Source organism: Elgaria multicarinata, chromosome 1 (assembly GCF_023053635.1).
Source record: "Elgaria multicarinata webbii isolate HBS135686 ecotype San Diego chromosome 1, rElgMul1.1.pri, whole genome shotgun sequence".
Classification (NCBI taxonomy): Eukaryota; Metazoa; Chordata; class Lepidosauria; order Squamata; family Anguidae; genus Elgaria; species Elgaria multicarinata.
The window spans coordinates 161,145,743-161,152,055 of record NC_086171.1 but is presented as its reverse complement, the minus strand read 5'-3'; positions in this window follow the sequence as shown (position 1 = coordinate 161,152,055).

Genomic DNA, 6,313 nt, shown 5'->3' with positions numbered 1-6,313 from the left:
TCCCCACCACCACACCACACTAGTGTGTTTAAGCCAGGAGTCACTCTTTATGCTACAACAGCTAAACATATTATCTGGTCATGATATAAGTGAAGACTGGGTAATGATAAAGCAACCTGGCCTCTCCTTTTTTTCTCATCATCTCACACAGACTTGGTTAAACTATGGAAATTATACCAGGCCAACAAAGAGTATAGGACTGGGAGCAATGACTGCTGCCTCACTGTATTGTCTCAATGCCTAAGTGCTACACTGTTGTCAAAATCCCGCCTAGGATGTAGCAGCCACAGCCACCACTCTCCGCTGAAGCATAGTACATGAGATGACTCTGACAAATATGAGGATCAGACTGCTCTTCCAGGGGAAAGACAGTAATTCCTGTATTCAGGGCCTCCCTAGAGGACACAGCCTTTCCGTTATCCTCTGAGTCAGACAATGAACCACCAGCAGAGCTTTCATCTCCCCAGCTTTGCAGAAGTCTGAGAGCACAAAATCTGGTGAGGTTCCTTTAATAGTCCAGCCAACTCCTCCAGAAGGGGTGGAATTGATCACCCTACAGATTGTAGTTGCCTACATGAGGTTTCAGTTGGCTTTAGCTAGCTGCTGAGACAATATCCTCCTATGGTGCTCCTAGGGGACAGCTACAGTCAGCAAAGAATGTGCTATCCATGGTCCTGTTTTAACAGCCCTTTACACAAGAGGGCTTCTGCCTTCACATAACTTGCTGTACTTACCTTGACTGGATTCCATTTACCTGACACAACCTCATCTGCCTAGATGGAACTGCTTTACCTTGACTAGACTATCCTTGTTCAGATCTAATACCCTACCAGATGCCATTGGCTTCTGCTGTAAGCCTCTGGTGATTGAAGAATGGGACGAAAAGTGGAGACAACTCCTAGAGGCCTTCTAAAACCCCAAACAGTTTGCAGGGTCAGTGCAACCTAATACTTAAGTCTGACTTGTAATAAGCAGTATAATAGGTTTGCAGTAAAGTAACTGCAGTGCAGCTAGAATGTTCATCACTTTCCTCACATAGGATGTAGATGTAAATGCAATGTTAATGCAAATCTGATGAAGCCCATAATGAAGGTTTGAGCTGAACCCCTTTGTTAGTTAGCTAGTTTACTACATTTATACTTCAACTTAACATTTACATGAAGCCGCTGGGGGAGGTTATCCGGAGATGTGGACTGAGGTGTCATCGATATGCGGATGATACCCAGCTCTACCTTTCCTTTTTATCAAACCCAGGTGAGGCAGTGACTGTTCTGAACCAGTGCCTGGGCACGGTAATGGACTGGATGAGGGCTAACAAACTGAGACTCAATCCAGACAAGACGGAGGTACTGTTAGCGGGTGGTTCATCTGTCTGGCGAGGTGATGTTTGCCCTGTCCTGGACGGGGTTGCACTCTCCCTAAAGGATCGGGTCCGTAGTTTGGGGGTGCTCTTGGATCCAGAACTGTCACTTGAGGCACAGGTGAACTCAGTGGCAAAGAGCACCTTTTATCAGCTTAGGCTGATATACCAACTACGCCCTTATCTGGACAGAGATAGCCTAGCTACAGTTATCCATGCTCTGATAACCTCTCGCTTGGATTACTGCAATGTGTTATACGTGGGGCTGCCTTTGAAAATGGTCCGGAAGCTTCAACTGGTGCAAAACAGGGCAGCAAGGTTATTAACAGGTACTGGCTGGCGAGATCACATCACGCCAGTCCTTTTCCAGCTTCATTGGCTGCCAGTCCAGGTCCGGGCCCGATTCAAAGTGCTGGTATTGACATTTAAAGCCCTAAACGGTTTGGGGCCAGGTTATCTGAAGGAACACCTCCTCCCATATGTACCTACCCGGACCTTAAGATCATCTACAGGGGCCCTTCTCCGTGAGCCCCTGCCAAAGGAAGTGAGGCAGGTGGCTACTAGGAGGAGGGCTTTCTCCGCTGTGGCACCCCGGTTGTGGAACGAGCTCCCCAGAGAGGTCCACCTGGCGCCTACACTGTACTGCTTTCGTCGCCAGCTGAAGACCTTTTTATTCACTCAGTATTTTAACACTTAATTTTAACTTAAATTTAAATTTTACTGTTTTAACTCTGTATTTTAATCTTATATCAACTTTTCTGTGTGGTTTTATCCTGGCTGCGCTTTTTATACTGTATTTCGTAATTGTGTTTTAACCTGTTGGGTGTTTTACTGTGGTTTTAATTTTTGTGAACCGCCCAGAGAGCTTCGGCTATTGGGCGGTATAAAAATGTAATAAATAAATAAATAAATAAATAAACTTTCTTTCATTATGGAACTCAAAATTGTGTATGTGGGGATCCTAGCCATCTTCCATTCAGGCACTGAAAAGACCATAGGGAGATTTTTTTAAAAAAAAGGTTGCCCATAAACAAGGAATTGTTTCATTAATTTCAGAGACCATCAGTCAATATAGCATGCAGGGAAGTACACATTCACCCACACGCTACTGATTATGATTCGAGGAGGTTACACGACCTCCTAGCCTAGGCATGGGCAACTTGTGGCCTTCCAGATGTTTTTGGACTGTAACTCCCATCAGTCCTAGCCAGTATCCAATAATTACAAATGATGATAGTTGTAGTCTGACAACTTCTGGACAACCACAAGTTGCCCATCCCTGTCCTAGCCCAATGAAATCATAAAATCAAACACTTGGGCTGGTGGGAGAGAAAAGAGTGGGTCAGTCTTACCCTAAGTAAACCTCTTTAAGAAGGCCTGTCTCTTATTTCACTATCCTGAACATGAATATCAGTAGTCAGAGACCCCTAAAACACTACACGAAGAGTGCAATGAATGCGCTAGGTACATTTAAAGATCTTTATATTGTTGCCATTATGAAGAACATTAGTCACTATTTCTGCATTATCTTTAATTAAACTCAAATATTAAGCAGCAATATTTCAGCTGTTTTCGTTTATTTTTTATAGAGAGCACCGGGAAAAGCAATTACTCTACATCTCTGATGTGCTAAATTTAATTTTCAAATCACAGCTTTTTTTCCCTTCTTCTTTAATTACGAGGAGCAAACCTCCTTTTCTCCCTCGATTCCAGCTTATTCCTGCTCCACTTAACTTCATTGTTAGATGATCAGATGTTTCAGCAGTAAATTAAAGGAGACAGGGATCAAGGTGACATGGGCCCAGAATTCCATACAGAGAGGGTCAGGAGATTTGTAAAGTGACAATGGAATTAAGCAGTATATCAACAAACGCCTCCACTAGTGTTGAAATGTATCTTCGCTCCTAAATCCTCCTCAAGATCTCCCACTGCAGATTTTGAGACTGAATGTCTCCTGAGTACTCGAAACAAGCTCCTGCCAGTATCTTCTATCAGTATATCATATCTGACACTGGATTTGTCATAGGACATCATGTGAACAGGATAAATATATTCAGAAAGCAATTATACATTATTTTGCAAACAAAGGAGGGGACTAGATAATGTTTTGCCTCAGAAACATCACTTCACCAGAAATGTCTGATTATTACACAGTACTTTTAAGAGCCGGAGGGAGCAACCCAATCTGATCTGCCTCATGCCTCCCAGTCTGAATTTAAGCTAGACAGGCATTATTGGCCCATCTAGTGGAGGCATCAGGGAGAGGGAGGGAAGGAGACTGGGGCAGCCATAAGTTTTGTTATATCTGATGTGCCACCGTGGTCTCTCCTCCCCTCCCCTGGAAATGTCCACCTTTCCTTGTCTCTGCACTCCGTTTTCCAAGTGCAGAGCAATTCCCAGTGTGTTTCTCCCACACCAGCTATGATGGGGAGAGGTCAGAGAGCACGGTTTCCAGGCTCCGAGCTCAGAGTCCTGTTTCCAGCCTCATAGCCAAGAAACCAAATAATCCTATGTCCCTCAAATGCTGTCTAGAGGGCATAGGATTATTCTCCCCATGGGGAATTTTGATGTGTAGTAATAGACTCAGTAAAATTCAGCCCTCAATAAATAATTTCACCTCTTAGCAAAATCAGAAAGACAAAAAAAATTCCCCCACACATGATATACAGACTTTGCAGTGGGTGCCTCCAGACAGAAGACTCTAGTAGTACCAACCAAAAGGCATTGTGCATCTGTTCCATTTTTGCTTCCTTAACATTGCTGTTGTTATTGTTGTTGTTGTTGTTGTTGTTGTTGTTGTAATAGAGATAAAAGAAGAGGTAGGAAAGCATGGGAAGGTTACAAATGGAAGACAATGACATCTGGAGCCCCCTCCAAACAAATTCTTGAGATGGCCATCTTGATTATTAAAGCTTTGTCTGGAAGCACCCAGTGTCTATTCTACCTTTTGCTGCTGCGGCTGCTGCTGCTAGACCAGGAGCATATGTAGAAAAAGTTATGCTCCGTGGCAGAATTTTTGAAAGAAATATGTGGCTAGTTTTATTTGATCAGAAGCTACCTTTAGATATATAATTTCCATGGTGTCGCACAAGGTGTCATGGGTAGTTTTGATGATGTCATCCAGATGGCCGCCATCAAAATTCACTAAATCATCAATATCTCTATAACTAGTAGACGGATTTTAATTTATAAGGTCTCATTTTAAAGTTAAACCAGAGCGCTATAGAATAACAATAATTTCCAGGGTGTTACTGGTGTGTAACACATAATATTGATGACATAATCAAGATGGCCATCCCCGAAGTTCACTAAATCATCAATATCTCCATAATTAGTGGACAGATTTTAATTTATAAGGTCTCATTTTAGATAAATCAGAGAGCTACAAAATAACAAGAAGTGTAACCCCCAAATCAGTAATTTTCACTGTACCTTTGTTATTATATCAACAATTCTTAGTTTGTAAGCATATACAGTAGTGTCATATTGTTATTTTATGAATTATTGCTATAATTCACAAAAAGTATTGCTATAATTCACAAAAAGTATGAATTATAGCTGCGGACTCTTAAACTGGCAAGGTACAAAAGTTCCCTGACATGAAAAACTGCCAGAAATTTTGTGGAGGACTGTTAGCCCAAGGTGAGGTGGGTTACTGGCTATATGAGAAGTAGTTCTCAGGCAGTGGAATGAAACACTGTGATAAAGGGCTTCATCCAATGATAAATTTGTAGCCCATGGTATTTGACTTCCAAAGTTTGATACCTGTCTATATTTGATACATGGAAGCCCACGGTGTTTAATTTTGGCCCTCTGTATTCCCTGGCATATCTTAGTGTCATACATCAGGGGTGGGAAACCTCAAGCCAGGGTTCCCAAGACAGTCGTGCCCCCTTCCCCTGACCCCACTTCCTTTCCCTGAACTACCAATCATTTGGTTGTTTTGCAGCTATTGTGCAGTTTTTCCCCCCATTTTAAAAGGTTGAAATACCTCTCCTAAGTCTTAGTGACTGGCAGTAGGAGATTTAAGCTAAAATATGCTGGCATTTCTGGCCCCACCGACCACTGGAACGTGCCCCCCAAAATCTTCTCCAAAACTGATTTCTGTGCTCAGGCTGAAAGAGGTCCCCCACCCCATCATACATGAAGACTTTTAAATCATTTTATAATTTTATATTCAGCATTTTGTATTTATCATTTGATAGTGTATATCCACTTAGATGATAGCGTATATCCACTTAGATCCATATTTTAGATGAAAACTGCTGTGGTTATACCAAGAGATGTTGATTATCATTTCATAATCTATAGGAAACCTCACGTAATGAGCATCCTTACCTTCACGTTATGGAGTTCTTTACTTTATCTTACATTTCCTTAACTGGGTTGTGAGCCCTGTAGTTTCTGAGAATTGGTTTTTCCTGGGCTGTTGACTAGGTTTGACACAATACATTTCATGCAATGCCACAGAGTTTGTGGTTTGTAAAGGAAATGAACATAATCAGAATGACAGAGAGAAACAGACAGAGAGAGAGAGAGAGAGAGAGAGAGAGATTTAAAAAAAGAACTGTCTGCTTGCTCTATCATTGGCAATTCCAGTACAATAGAAGTACCCTTCCTTGAAAGTGCCACAGGCTTTTAATATACCCACACTTCCTTCTGCCTCAGATGTACAGATCACTAGGAAAGAGAATGTATAACAGCATGCTTCAGTGATACAAGCCAGAAAGAAACATTACAGAGCTCTTTCATTAACAGAACATCTTGTGGTATTAAAATATGCAACATTGCAGGATCTCTACACAAATAATATGAGACAACAGTGATAAATGATATGTACCACAGGGTGAAAATCCAAGAGAACGGTGACAAAATCAAAATGCTTTGTGTGGATTAAACTTACTGATGTTCCATTCTAAGACAATGTGGCAAACGTCCGCCTGTATCATAAAA